At 37.5% G+C, this 14851-nt stretch overlaps 1 long non-coding RNA gene across 2 annotated transcripts in view; it reads left to right on the forward strand.

The window, feature by feature from the left end:
* The first annotated feature begins 6913 nt into the window (after positions 1-6913).
* The window catches only part of LOC139080193 (uncharacterized), a 126963-nt gene continuing 119025 nt past the window's right edge, over positions 6914-14851 (forward strand). Inside the window, exons 1-3 of one of the 2 annotated variants that reach the window (XR_011534481.1) lie at positions 6914-6991; positions 9340-9409; positions 10530-10667. This is a non-coding gene — a long non-coding RNA (uncharacterized lncRNA). The remainder of the gene's footprint in view (positions 6992-9339; positions 9410-10529; positions 10668-14851) is intronic. The other variant, XR_011534482.1, reaches the window with a different exon arrangement.

Below are 14851 nucleotides of genomic sequence, written 5' to 3' on the forward strand. Positions count from 1 at the left end.
CCAGAACTGGCCCCACTAATGCCCCGACCTTCTCAAGTTCTTTTCCAACTAGTCCAACATACATCATTTTCAGAGACTTAGGCAAATGGCTTTATTTGCAAGAGCGAGGTAAATCATAAACCAATTTAGAAGGTATTTATAATTTATGAAATCATGTAAGAAATATGAAGAAGATTTATGGGCATGAAATTATGGAAATGAAGAGAAAACAATTGTCCTTTTACTTCCCCCATGACTAGGGGAATTTGAATGACGAGGTTGAGAGCTCATATAGGAGGTTAGCTTAGCTCTCTATCAATTAAGCCCCATGTGTGCTTCTAGGCTATAAATTTGTGGCATGAACCCAGAAAGGAAATGATAGTTGATTCCCAGGCAATTAGAACAAAAAGGAAAAAGCTAAACCTTAGACAAAGTGAAAAAGCTTTCTTTTCCTTGTCAACAGCATTCACAGCAAAAAGCATTTTTTGTTAATTCTAGTGGGCTGATAGTGGTCACAAAGGAAGGCATTTTCTTCAGTAAGCCTGATTGGCTGTTAGATTATTTTTATACTATTGTTTTGATGTTCACGAAAGCCCAGATTTCTTCAGATAATTGTTTCTTAATATGAGTTTGTACATGCCGTGTTCTTACACTGTTCTTTCGTGAGGAATATATAGTCTTATCTACAGATAAGAGATGCTGATCTCCGCCAAATTGCCAAATTCCTTTAGTCAAGTTGCAACAGAGTGTTTCTCAAGACTGAGAACAGTAGACAGAAGGTCTTTTTTTTTTTTTTGAAGTGTATGACTTAAAAGCTAAGATCACAGCCAGGAACGCAGATTAGCAAAGTATTGTCATGCTTTGTAAGAAGTTGAAAAGGCCTTCAAGGAAAACTCATGCTGTAAATAATCTTTTTTCCCTCCTCGGAGCCAGGCTCATTTGAACCATTGACCCCAGCAAATACATTGTTCAATCTTTTTATTTTCTGTGCAGTGTTAGTTTTTCTGCTTTTATAAACTGTACAGAAAAAAACGCCTACCTAATATCTCTCACTATACCTCCTTTGAAGCTATTTGATAAATTAACTAAGTGTGGTTGTTGCATCCTGTTTTTCAATTTTTATGTAGATAACAGACCAGACTGGAAAGGCATGGAGTATGGTTGATGAGAGCCTGAGTTACGGGTCTCAGTGTTTATATTGTTCTATGTACTCATATTACAAAGCGGTAAATGTTAAGACCACACAGGACTCCTCGTAACAATGAGACATAAATGGAAATCCAATCATGTTTTCTGAGTCTCAATTTTCCCTTAGAATAGAAGGTTTTGAACTGCAAAAAGCAAGTACCTTTCAACGTGTGGCCAGCTTTTCACATGATACTTTAAAATTCACTTTGATTTTTATTGCTGTTCCTTTACACAACAAGAACTTATAAAGAGCCGCATGAGTTCGCTATGTTTGTGCAGTTGGGTCAAAGGTACTGCAGTTGGCTGCAGGAGGAACAGCAGTAGGAAGGAACTAACTCAAACCATGTTACTGTGTGAAATAAGACATATTTCTTCTCAGATCTCAGCTAAGGTGTTTGAAGACTTAAGCTACACAGATGAGCCAATGCTCATCTTGGCTTGTCTTATAAGAAAAGCCTAAATCTTCACCCTTCTCTCCTTCCTGGATCTGATTTTACACCCTACTTCCAACACTTTCTAAATCTAATTCAAGACACAGAACAGGATACATGTATATGTATATATTTAAATCACACACTGCTGGATACTCTCCAAGAAAATAGACAATTAAACTGTTCGATGAATCATTGTTTTCACAAGTAGGATTCTTCTACAAGCAGAGATACATTATATAAAATTTCCAAACTGAAGAACACCTGGCCTCATGTATTTGAGTCAGACTTTGAAATAAATCACTTTTCTTCAGCAGATCTCATAGTGACCACTGTCTGGATGCTGTTCTTCCTCACTTTCTTCCGATAAAGAGATCACTCTGAATCACCCTTTGAGTATATATTTCAAGGTTATGAATTAAAGCCAATGCTGGATTTTGTTCACTAATTAAATGATCTCTTCATGACTCAAAAAATTAATGCTTTGGAGACTAATTTTTGAATAGTCATTTCCTTTATGAAACAAAAATCCACCAGATAGTTGACATGGGAAGAAATCCATTGATATTCAATATATGATTCTTGTGTTAAATGGTTTAACTCTGTTTAAACTATATTAGTCATGGTTGACGATAAGAGTCTGGTCACTTTTTCACCTGAGCTGCTTCAATTGAATCACATGTGATGATGCAATGATATGGTGATGGGACTCACAGTAGTGAGACAGGGCAGTGAGAACCTGGAACTATCTGTCGGCCTTCGGGCAGAGTATCTTATTTGCAATAGAAAATGGTATTTGATGGGTTTGTAGATAATACAGGCAGAGGTATTGATAGGCAGAGCTATCTGAAAATATAGCAAGAATATAGATAGAGTGTGAGAGCAGGAGAAAGACACTGGAACTCCCGTGAGTTCTGAGTATGAGGAGAAGCTAGTCAGCGATTGTAAGTCCACCTCCAGCTCCTAGAGGAACAGGGTACAAGGCAGATTCCTCAGAGACAGTTGCATCAGGGGAATGGCTGGGATACAGTTAGATCGTGGAGCCTGAGGCAAAGAATGTGATCTTGTGAAGAAAGTGGAAATTCACTAATGATAATTGGGACCCAGAATTAGGGTCAGACTGAACTAGTTGGGGCAAGAACTTGCTGCAAGCTGCCCGTGTGGTGAACCTTAACTTATTGAGTCCTTCTGCCTTGCATCTCCTTTGATAGAAACCAAGGTACGTTTGACCTTAAAACAAGAGTGGCAAGGTTCCACCTGAAGGGAAAGAAGAAAATCAGAGGACAGGAATTAGGTAGGACCCAACAATACAAGGGAACACCAGCATATACACATTTAACTTACAGAAATAAATTGCTTTGCTCACCTAAAAGACTGAGTGGGAAATGCCCTCTCATTTGTAACATTTTGCTTTCATTGACCTAAAGAAAGAAAGGTTGCAAAACAGAAACTGAGGGCTACTTAAGGCATTCTTGAAAGACACTTTGACTACATGTGATTTTTGTTTCACATGCTCTTCCTGAAGCTGAACTCCACATAATATGTGACTCACTCTAGGCTACTAATAAAAAGGAAAGCCAGGAAAAGAGAGTTTTTTTGTTTGCTGGAGGATGCTGCTTTAGGAAAACTAGAAGAACAAAGAACTCTTAGTGGATGTTCTTGGAACCAAATACTTTTCAGCAAATACTTATTGAAGCCCAAATATGTGCCACAGGCACTGGGAACACAAAGAAGAATGGCACAAACTGCCTGCCTTGAGAAAAGAGCAGAGGAATGAAAAGCTGTGTAACTAGATAATTTGAATACAAAATCATGAAGGATGCAATTGGGGCATTAACAAAATATAGAGGGAGTTGTAGGAGGTAATGGTTGTTTCTATCTGTGGTCCAGAAGGCATCAGGCTCTTGGTTGCTTTGAGTTCATTGGAATTAGGAATAGAGGCATTCTTGACAATAAAAGCACCTTTCATTTGCATGGCAAATTAGAGTTTTCAAGGCATTTTCAATATATCGTCTTATGTGCTACACAAAGAGTCCATTAATGCAGGTGTTGTCCTGCATTCCTATTTTACACAAGAGGAAACTGGCCCTGAACAGAAAAGTGACTTACTCAAGCCATAAAGAAGGTAAGTAGGAGGACTGGTCTCACCTCACATTAGAGAGCTTCCTAGTACATTGGGCCTAACTGCCTTTACAATTGGGGAAGTTGAGATTAAGATACTGACTCAATAATTTAGCAAGGCAGCATCAACATAGTGACAAAGACTCTCTTTTTGACTAAACTTTAGACAGGTTCCTCTGAGCCCTCTTTTTGACTAGGCCTCGTCCTTGGGCCTTATCTTTGGCAGCCTTGTCTAGTTGTAGCAAAAATCCTACTTAAATCAGTTTGGTGAGAATTCCTCCATCCTTGATATCTGAGAATTCTTACTGAAGGCAGGCTAGGATTATAAGTCATGTTAGCAAGAATCCCCCTACCCTGGATGCCACCTTTTGGTAATTTTCCACCCACCAGCCCCTCACTCTGCTTGTTGGCTATAAATCCCCAGCTGTCTTTGCTATATTTGCAGTTGAGCCTGATTTCTCGCCCTTATTGCAATAGTCTTCAATAAAACCTTCCTTACTATTTTAACAAGTGTCAGAAAATTTTTTCTTTAACAATAATATTGTGAAAAGATAAACTGAAGCATATCAAAAATCGTCAGCTTTCAGCAGGGACAAGAGTAAATACCCCTGGCAGTATGGAACAACCCCATGGACACAAGAGGTAATCCCCAAGAGAGTACAAAAGATTCTACCTGCCCAAGATCCAGAGCCACTCTCAAAGATAACCAAAAGAAAGAAAGACTTGGACAATTCTCCTGAGAGGTGGCAAGAGTCAGTGGGACCCTTGCCGCAAACGGGGTGCAACTCACATTTCTCTCCGGCCGTATTTTTGGGGCCCCCAACCTGATGTTTGAGCTACCTGCACATGCAAGAACCTGCATGCCCCAGTCAGGAAGAAAGCCAAGCCAAGTTCTCAGGACACAAAATGAGATAGACAAGAAGGCAATAACTGTCCCCAGGAGAGAAAGATTCACAACCAATGGGAACCCAAAAGCAAATTCACAAGTCACAATCCAAAGACCTAATTCTTACAAATGTTTTTTGCCTACAATGTGTAAGGAAGGGACAATGTGAAATTTTACGTTCCTCTCTTGACCTAGAAAAGCAGCCTTTGATAAGAAGTCCTACCTTTTCTGGCTTCTGCCATTTTCCCCAGAGTTCTACAGGCTCTGGAGCAAGTGAAGTGTCCCGGTGGGTCTCATCATGCTCACGAGAAACCTTAGAGGAGGAAAAATAATTTCCTCTGAACCCCTTAGAGTGAATGCTTAGCTGAGACCCCTTTTTCTTTAGGGCCCCTGTAAAAGGATATGCTTATCTAGGTTAAAAGTTCTCCACTGTGGCCTCTGGAATTCAAGATTATCTTTGATAATGTTAACCTGCTTGTTCAGCCTTAAAACAAAATTTTATTCACCTGAGGTCTCACACTGGCCCCAGTCCAGCTTAAATAGAAACCAGTCTGCTCCTGGGCGCGGTCCGGTTTTTGAGTCGGACCGGTTCAACTCCAGCAGGTTTACCAGACTTTGTTCTGAATAAGAAATCACAAAGTCTGAAAGCTCATCACCCAAAAGCTGCGGAGCCAGGACGCGAGAGGGACTTACCCACGACCCGCTGAGGCAGCGAGAAAGCTGCAGCGGAGCTCAGGGCCTCCACAGGCGCCACGGCTGGTTGCTCGTAGCTCCTGGGGGCCTTTGGAGGGGGTCGCCCTCGGTTCCCTCTTCCTACTGTTACTAACAGAACTGCTAAGATAAACTGAGGCATAGTAAAATCTTTAAAAATTTATTTGAGCAAAAATCAATTTGAATTGGGCAGCATCCAATCCAGCAGATAGGAGCTATACAAAATGAAAAGACTTTTATAGGCAGAAGGGAGCAGGAACAAGAAAAATAAACTAGGCAAAAAAGCGGGTTGGCTACCGGAAAGTTACTTTCCTTTAGGGAGCGGCAGGGGTCTATCAGGCAGATTAGCTAACCTAGTGCTGATCAGGCAGGTCCTGATTGATTTAAGATTTCATATCTGGGAGAACAGAAACTGTAATTAAGTCTCAGTTTGGTGTTGTGGGGCTTAGCATACGCTGCTCCATTTTGGGCCTGCCTTGTTTTTAATAGTATCTAAAATTGAAATTCTGCTCATAAACCAGCTGAGACTAGCATAATATAGAAAGAGTAACTATTTTCCCCCATGAAAACATATTAATATATTTTAGGCTTGGTGTAAATAAAAACATTGTCTTTTTCTTTAATTTTATATGCCCACTAAATATGGTGCATTTATATAAATGTTCAGTAAAATTTAGTGAATCAATGTATCTATATTTGCCAGGTGAAATCATTTATATTAGTCTTATTACTAACGATGCATCTTACTTTTATAAACAGTGTATGTCATAGTTAATGACTTACCATTAGTCTTAGTAAATCACTAATCATAGTCTTAAAGTTATTCATGACAAATCTATTTGATTTGTTTTGTTACACAAATGAAGGGCAGCGTCCACCAGAGGAGTTAATGGCTGGAATAGGCACCAGAGGAGTAAATGGCCATTCTCTTTCAATCTGCCTCCAAATGTTTCAAACTAGGATGGGAGCATCACTTATTATGCCATAGGGAATAAAAACAGTTTTCCCTCTGCAGCCTTTTTCTTAGATGTGGTTATTTACTGGTGGTAAATATCTAAGACCTAAGTTCATTTGAACAAATTGAAAAGAAAAACCAATTCACAATTTCTCAAACCGTTCTTTAATCTTATAGGTAATAATAGCCAAAAAAGAGTTATTTACTTCTCACTCTGGTTTTAGACCTGTTTTAATATCTGTGGGGAATTATATAAAAAATTATAGATCTAGTGCCTGCCCTGAAGGAACTTATAATCTAAAAGTAGAAAGAGAGTACACAAAAATGAAAGATATTTAGAGGCAAAACCAATTTACACTTTCCTATTTTTAGAGGCTCCAGGGAGAGCAGACATTTTCATTGCACGCTGCGCTCATAACTTTTGGAGGAAAAAGATCAATACCTTTTTCTATGCTGCCCGCTTAGTGAATTCTGGGATGTGAGCAGTGAAGAATGAGTTTACGAAGTGAGTCACAAAGAACTCACAAGCTTAGAGGAGATTCTCAGTTGAGATTTCCGAAAGCAAAAGAAAAGAGACAGACACATACATTACATTGGTACATTTTTGAGAACCAGGAAATGTACAAGTGCGGTTCCCCTGGCAACCTTTGTGTAGAGTGTGAGAGTCAGCGCAGCAGTTTCTCCTGTTTTCATGCTGCAATCAAGAACTTGATTGTTTCGGTAATGTGATTATTTTGTGTTTCTTCTTTTTTCTTTTCCCTTGTGCTTCTCTTACATCAAGGTCTAAAATCTGGTGGTGGTTCTTAATTTGAGAGAAGTGCAAATTCTTGGGAGCAAAGTAGGAGTGGAAAGAGAAATGAAAAGAAAGTTTTAAAGACTTACCTTCTAGAAAGTGAAATGTGTGTTTGTAAAATCAAATTTTCCAAAGAGGAATTCCTGAATAATAACAAGAACATTATTCAAATTCTATTATCTGAAAAGGTAGTTTAAATTACAGGCAGCCTAACTAGGGGCACATAGATTATATTACAAGTGAGCAGAGTTGTGTCTGGTTATAAAAGTTAAAAATGCAATTGCTATGCCTTTTCTATGAGGAATGTTGCACAATTTGTCTAATCAATGTTTCCTCCAAATGGACTGAAAGTGAAAGATTACCCATTAACCTCCTTTTGGCTTCACTTGTCTCCCTTCAGACTTCTGTTTCTGCCCTGGTTAGGCCCTTCTTAGCACCTTTGGATCCCATGACTTCTTAATCTCCCATCATTCCCAATTTAGTTAAACCCTATCACTCGTGTGTTTTGTTTTGCCTTGTTTTGTTTTAACAACTCTCTTGATCTTGTTCCACTAAGCGCTGCTGGAGAAATTCAGGCTAGCTTGCCAATTGAGTTCTGTGCACTTAGGCCCTCCGTGCTGTTCTGTTATCCTTTTATTCACCATTAACTAACTTCCTAAAGCATTTTCTGCAGCAGTTGTTCTAATCCTTTTTCGATTTCCTCCAGCTGCCAAGCACACTATTGTCTTCTTCAGTCTAAGTAAACATTTTTCTTTTTACTTGATTGGTAAGACAGACCTTAAGGAGTGACTTTCCTAAATCCTCTTGTCTTTATCTAAAAATTCTCCATGAACTTTTAGCTGATGATCCCAGCAAGAAAAAAATGGCATCCTCAAAGTAGGATAATTCAAGATGGAGGATTATTAAAGGGACTCTTAACAGATATAGGGGCTGTGGAGTAACCTCGGGGTAGTAATCTCTACGCCCAACTGAACAACTGGAAGGAGCAGTCACTGGGTTTCGAAAGGAGAGGGTTCTGTAGATTTGGCCTCCTTGAGGGGAGCAGTGACCTTCAGTTGAGGGATGCAGCCAGCTCAAGGTGGCTCTGAGATGAGAGAGCCAAAACCTGATTTCTCTCTCCTTCCTTCCTCTGATCTCTTGCCTGTTTCCCTCCATTGCCTGCTGATCATGTCCATACGTCAGCAGGATGGAGTTTAGAGGGACAAATAGAAATCATCTAGCATAGACCTGAACAAATGTTTTTGTTGTGTCTACTATATAAAAACATACCATTTTAGATTTCATAAAGGGTAAAGAATTGGTCGTGCTCTCGAATTCTGTAGAAGCTCAGATCCTAGAAGGGAAAATGTATACACCTGTAAATATGTAAGCCACACATAAAGGTATGTAAACAAACATATGCGTAAAAATATAATTCAAGATAAAGAAGGGTATTATAAGGTAGCCACATATTAATTGCTGTGGCAATCGAAGCAGGTGAGAGATTACTACTAGATAGGAAAATCATGGAATATTTTTATGCGATTGGGACCTGTAAGAGTGAGGAGAATTTACACGTGTGGAGATAGAGATGCAGAGAAGGCATTCTAGTCAAAGAGAGCAGCGTGGGCTAAGGCAGTGAGATGCGAAAACGTGGCGTATATATAGAAATATACACTGGGCAAGAAGTTGTGAAGTTGGGCAGGCTGCAGAGGCAGTTTTGCGTATAGTTGAGAACTGATTCTAACAAAAGCTCACTCTCCTGTGCCTACTATGTGGCATCATCATACTGAGTGATTAACATCCATTAATACTTTCCATGTAACTGATTCATGAAGCAGATACTATTATCCCCATTTTACAGAGGGTGAAACTGACTCTTAGGGCAAGATTAAATAATTTCACCCAAAGTCACAAAACCAAAAAGTGGCTTTCTGTGAAGATTCGTGACATAACATATGTTAAAGGCAAGCAGAGCACCCTACATGTAGCATATGTGCAGTATATGTTAGTGAGCATTAACCCCTGAACCATCCTGACTTTTGACTTGTAAAATTAATCTGACTGCAGCATTGGATGAATTAGAGGTAGAGCAGTGCTGGGAGGGAGATCATAGGGCTGTTAATGGGGATAGTTATGGCAGAAATAGATCACATAAGTTGGGTTTGAGAAATATTATTGTGATCAGGTTGATGTAATTTGGAAACTGATAAGATGGGAGCTAGAAAGGAAGGGAGAAAGATAGGAGAGTCCTCCAATAAACTATGTTTGCTTTCTCTGTTCCCTTTGTCTACAGACAGCTTCCTGATCTCCTTGATGATCCACACTGGGCCATTTCTCTCATCATTCTCTCTTGTTCCCACTTGGTAAAGTAGGATCATTGTAAACTGTTTTTTATTATATTATCTGCAACATCTCTTGTAGTTAGTCTCAATTCAAGCTTTTCTTATTAGAGTTTACTTAGACCATTGTAATAATCTTCTAAGTGTTTTCTTTTTTTCCTTTTTCTCTTCTAAAGATTTCTCATCTCAACTTTTTTCAGATTTTTAAAAATGTATAATCATTTCCTTTTCTCATTGAAAAGTTTCAATGGCTCTCAGTTAGCTAAAGGATATGCCAGTAATATACCATACAATGAAATGTTACGTTGCAGTTAAAAAAGATGAGATAGATCTCTCTGTACTTTCATGAAAAAATCTCTACGTAAAAAAGAGAGTGAACTATATGTATAATGAGAACCTATTTTTATGTTGAAACAATTTATATCCAGTATGTATTTTACACCCATTTGTATATGTATGTATAAAAGTGGTAGAATACATACCAATTTACTCCTTCTTCAGTAGTGGGGAGGTGGTTTTCAGTGTCTTATGCGTACTTTTGGGTTTTTAAAAATCTTTTACGACAAGCTTTATTACAGAAATATAATTAAAGTTTAAAAGGAGAATAAGACACAAACCCCTGGGCTTGAAATTTAAGGCCCTTCAGTTCTGAGCCTGAGTTGTTTTAACTGTCTATCCTAACCTCTCACTATGCTTGGACATCTTATTCCCTAATTAGAAAATATGTGGACCACAGCCTAGCATTCCTCTTTGCCTCACTCACAGAAGCTATGGCTAATTGCTTGTGGGAGTTTTTCCTATCGAGCCTGGATATAGCCATATAATCTTTTATAACTTCAGATATCTACTAAAAATTGGTTATGGGAGATGGAAAGTTTGCTAACTCAGATGTATAATCTGATCAAATTGAACTCTTCACTCTGTCCTGAACTCATTCTTTTCTTTCTTAACTCAAGGCCTTTTCTTATGTGATTCCTTCCAACTGGTAGACATTACCCCCACTATCTCCCTATTGGAGATACTGAAATCTGCTCCTTTATGAGGGCTTTCCATTGTCCATGTTGGACATAAGCTCTTCTTCTTTCCTTGTTTGTAGGCATTTTTCAAATTTTTTTAATGCATTCACATTTTTGCTTTATTTTAGATATTGTGCTATACATTTCAAGAAGCCATCACACTTGTTAATGGTTCTCTTATGGTGCCTTGATTACAATGAATGATCAGTCAACACTTGTCAAATTAAAACGTATTTGGCTTTATGTGTAGAAATGCCAAGAAAAAGGTTAGTATCTAGATCCTTAAGTTAAGCATGCCTGACATCAATATTTAAACAAACACGTAATTTAGGTTTCATAATCAATGTCTAGATTCATTAAATCGCTGCCTATATTAGGCCCTTCTATCAATTCTATTACCAATATTTATATCTGGAGAAGTGGAATACCACCCATAAAAGTTCTTTAGGAAATTGTTTTCAATCTTTCCATAGTTATCTTTTGCTGAGGAAAGGACGCATTTGTTATTAAAGAGCAATGGATTTTAGCAGATGTATAGACTTTTAAGAAATATCACAGCTCCACACAAACTACTTAAAAAAATTCTGTAGAGCGGAAGGAACTGTTCTGGTCTAGGAAACGGATGAAGATGAAGATATTTTTGTTTCTGAAAATATACATAGGATTATAATTACATTTTGGTGACACTGAGGTGGTGAATGTGTGAAAACTATAAAACTAAGTACATCCCCAAATTATGTGCATTCAAATAATATAGGCAAAAGGCTTTTATGAGAAATTTCACAGTCTCATATGTCACCTCCTCTGGAAAGCATTTTCCAGTTTCCTCTGGGCAGACAAAATTATTCTTTGGTACGGCTATGGTACTGTCTTCAATCACATGTATAAAAATTATTGTCCTGTATTTTAGAATTTCAAATTACTTATGTCTAGACCAGTTTCCCAACTCAGATTATAAGCTCCTTGAGTTTAGGAGCTGTTTTTGTTTCCTTTACGTTCTAGGTACCTAGCAGTGTTTAGCAACTTAAACACTGTGCTTGATAAATATTTGTTGAGTCAAAGAATGGAGACTCACGAAAACTGACCCTGCTGAGTTCCATCTGCCTTCCAGCTTCCGCTCACTCATCTAGGCTGTGAAATCTCTTCTGCTTCTTTTTCTTCTTTCTTTCTTCATCTCAGGAAGAATTGATTTTTCCTTCTTTTGTTTTACCTCTATACCTGGATATACTTCTACTACAGTATGTAACCCACTAAATTCTAATTATTTACAAGTCTATCATTCCCAATATAATCTCTGTATAAGCTTGTAGGCATACAAATGTATTTAGATATCCCCAGATTCTACCATAATAATTGGTAATTAATGTGTTTGAATGAATGAATGGCTGAATGAGTAAACTAATTTAATTTTCTTTGATTTTGTACATTAGCTCTTAAAATGATCGCTCTCAAATAATGTTCTAATGTTCTTAATCCCTATCTTTTCACATTATCAGTGTCCATCTATTTGTTTAACTATCTACCATTTGTCTCTCTCCATCCTTTTATCTATCCTCTCTCTTGTTCTTTAAAAGTGGGGAGGGACTATCTAACGCATGAGGTATGCCTTGGATGACTCAGATTCTAGAATCTAGGGAGCTGCTGCTGTTCTAAAGGCCACATGAGGATGCTAAGCGCAGAAGAAGGTCACTCAATAGATTAGGCCAGAAGACAAACTTCCCACATCACTGAGTTCTCCCATTTTATACAATTGAAAATAATTTACTAGCATATTGAAGCTGGCAGTTATTATGCAAATTTATAAAAAGATTACCAGTTGAATTACAAATGCGAGAACAATGTAAGTTAATGATATATTTGGTGCTTATGATAACATGGTGAAATATAGAGTTCTTGAGCCACTTGCTCACAGGTAAATAGCCAGCCAGAGTAATAAAGTCAAAGACTGCTCCTGAAGATTCCCTCTTGTCCTTTTCTCTAATAATGAGATCACCTGTGTCAAATATATGATGTCTCTGTCTGTATAAGTCAAGACAACCTGAAGAATCCTGTTGTGGTTTGGGAGATAGTTCAGAGATTGCAACGGTACAAGCATGGATATCTTATTTCTGATCATGATGAAGTATGACTTGTTTACATGCACCCTCACTCAGTTCTTACATATCCTTGGTCCTTTGCATTTCACTTGTAAACTCGATCCCTGCTTCTATTGAATAAGAATGATCGAATTGTTCAGTTAAAATGCAGCTGGTCTATTTCCGTTCATTTCTGAAGCGTCACGAGTCCCTTCCCTGGAAGAGAACATGAAGACCTGTGTAGTTATGACAGTGACATTTCCTTGTCATACAATCCATAGGTCAGTTTGTTTTCCCTGGAAGTTCAAATATTTGTTCAAAGAATTGTTAAAGGAGTAGATTTCTGTCATCAACATGGAGGGAATTTTTTTTCATGAATACTTTGCATAAAATATTGTTCTTTTAAAAATACTTGGGTTTGAGTTGCTCTTTTGTGTTTGGAAGTCAAAGGATGCATTGACCGGGCATAGTCAGGAATCCAAATAGGTTCCTAGAAATACTAGCAAAAGAGACTAGATAGAAGAATGTTTCAATCTGATAGGGAGAAATAGCCCCATGAGCAAGTAATGGGTGCTCTGATAATGCTACTTAAGCCAAAGATTGAGCTGGAGAAGACAGTGTCTGGGGACATGGTTTGTATAAAAAGAAAAAAGAATAAGAACACATTGATGTAATTGAGTGAAATAGGTGATTTTATATAGGAAAAAATCTATTAATCACCAGAATTTTACCTAGTCTATTAGGTAACCTCTAAGGAGTGTTTCAATACTGATTCTCTAATTTTATTAACACATATTGACTTTATAAAGTAAGAAGACTTGGAAAGAGCCAATACATATAATCCCTTTAAGAACAGATTTTATCATCTATTACCTATTATATTAACTAGTTTAAAAGAGAAAATTTATACAATATGTGTAAGGGATAAAGAATAGCAAACATACCCAGTACACACTACTCAGTTTGAGAAATAGAACATTATCATTGGTTTTGATGTCCCCTACATCAATTTTCCAGATCATCATATCCACATTCCCTTCAGAGATAGAGATCATTTGAGTTTATTGTCCTGTTTTATTTATAATTTTATCACGTTTGAATAACAATGTATTATTTAGTTTTGCTGCATAACAACAGCAACATAAACCAAAATGTAGTGACAATATAATAAATGTTCACCATTTCTTGAGATTCTCTGGGTTGTCTAGGCAGTTCTTTGGAAAGGCTCTGCCTTTCTTTGCGGGGTCGTCTCACCTGCTATCATTTGGTGGCTCAGCTAGGATTGGATTGTCCAGGATGGCCTCAATCACCCACCTGACAGTGAATTCTATGTCAGCTGGGGTCCTTGATCACATTTCTCTTATCAACCACCAGGCTAACCCAGACTTGTTCACATGGTGAGGGGCAAGCTTTCGAGAACAGTAAGAAAACAAGGGCCAAAGCGCAAGAAATTTTCAAGCCTCCAATTGTGTCATGTTTGCTAATGCCTCATTGGCCAAAGTAAGACACATGGCCAAGTCAAAATCCAAGGGTGGAGAAATAGACTCTACCTCTCCAAGAGAACAGCTGCAAAGTCACGTTGCAAAGTGTGTGCAAATACAGATGGGAAGAATTTGTGGCCTTTTCTGCAATCAACCACTCCTAAAAATAAGTTTTGGTTTTGTATGTTCTTAAATTGTATATAAATAGAATAATGCTGAATAATTCCACATGACTTGCTTTTTCTACCCAGTATTTTTTCGTTCAAGTATTCATGTTGTTTCAGATATTTTTCATTCATTCATTTCACTGCTATTGTAAACATTTTTTAATGTCTTCTTCTAAGTTGTCTTTTTTTAAAAATTCTTTATGTTGTGTTAAGTTTATAATTCACCACTCTCTTTTTTATGGTTTGCCTTTCTTTGTATATTGTTAAAGATATCTTTCCATTTCCTGATGTCGGAAAGATATTCTTCTACCTTGTCTCCTAAAATTTTATAGTTTTACACGTCACAGTGAAATCTTTGCTGATTAGGAGTTGATTTGTGAAAATGATGTGATATAACCACTTTTCTTACCAGATATCATCTCAATTTTCCCAGTGAGCTTCGTGATATTGAGTCTCCCAACCCGTAAACATGATATTTCAATATTTATTTAGGATGTTTTATATTTTTCAACAACATTTTACATATTTTTCCCTATAAAAGTTTTGCACCTTCCTAGGTACTTTCTTTGTTATGCTATTGAAAATATCCTTTTAAAATTACCTTTACTAAATATTTGTTGATAGTGTACAAAGTTGCATTTAATTTCTATATCTAGAACACTTGCTAAACTGTATTTTATAATTCAGCTGTACATTCATTTGCTTTTTTTTTTTTTAAGATTTTATT

This window comes from Equus przewalskii, chromosome 29, assembly GCF_037783145.1.
Source record: "Equus przewalskii isolate Varuska chromosome 29, EquPr2, whole genome shotgun sequence".
Taxonomy (NCBI): Eukaryota; Metazoa; Chordata; class Mammalia; order Perissodactyla; family Equidae; genus Equus; species Equus przewalskii.